Raw genomic sequence first — 828 nt, 5'->3', positions numbered from 1 at the left:
GTGCGAAAAGTACTGGTAACTAGTAAACTAAATGTTCCTAATTGGATTTTTCGCTAGTGTAATTATAAGTATGGTTTTTGAAGGCTTTTGTACAAAAAGTCCGAAAGTAGGCTTAGAGAAAATCGGGTGGTAATATGGAACCTTACTGTATATTTTCAAAAAAATGCTTTAATGTAGCCAAAAACAAATAGGAAAGGACAAAAAATGTTAAATAATTACCAAATTATTTACTCCAATGTATTTTATTGCAAAAATGCTTTTATAATAGAAAAATATGACCTCCATCAACAATATATATTCCAGCAGCCCTTTTTCGATATTCTCAAAAAGAATTCGCTTTCTACCTAGTGTCTTTTTCACAAATTCCTCCGGACAAATGTCTGCTTGCAAATAGAAAGTTCGGAGGAGTTGCGTTTCATATTACTGTAAAAGGACCAATCCGGTCCGTATTTCACGCATCGCCATCTTGAATTAACTTATGTCTGTCAAGACCAAACTTTAAAAATGTATACATCAGACAGATTAATATGTACCAATAAGTCTCTGGAACGGAATACATGCACCGGTGAACCTACAACTACACGATTTATATTTTTAAAATAATTAAATTCACTCAGCATTCAAAACTTGTAAATTTTGAAAAAAACAAATTTGCTGATTAAATACGGACAACCGTTTAACTGAAGTGAAACGGGTTTTCCCCTTGCTATGGATGTCTGCCTAGTTCAGTTCAGCCACATTCCGCTACAGTTCGCCTTTATTATCAGTTCGAAATGGGGTGGTTCCATAATACCCGCAGTGTTCCATAATACCACCTTCTCCTCTATA

At 34.4% G+C, this 828-nt stretch overlaps 1 protein-coding gene across 1 annotated transcript in view; it reads left to right on the top strand.

Annotated features, from left to right (window-relative positions):
* LOC111631380 (patched domain-containing protein 3-like) overlaps positions 1-828 on the top strand; it is a 6846-nt gene that overhangs the window by 3847 nt on the left and 2171 nt on the right. The window lies entirely within an intron of this gene.

The sequence above is a fragment of the Centruroides sculpturatus genome, unplaced genomic scaffold, assembly GCF_000671375.1.
Source record: "Centruroides sculpturatus isolate CEXI.00-Female unplaced genomic scaffold, Cexi_2.0 scaffold479, whole genome shotgun sequence".
Lineage (NCBI taxonomy): Eukaryota > Metazoa > Arthropoda > Arachnida > Scorpiones > Buthidae > Centruroides > Centruroides sculpturatus.
Note: the sequence above shows the minus strand (reverse complement) of the source record. Positions and strands in the feature narration are given on the sequence as shown.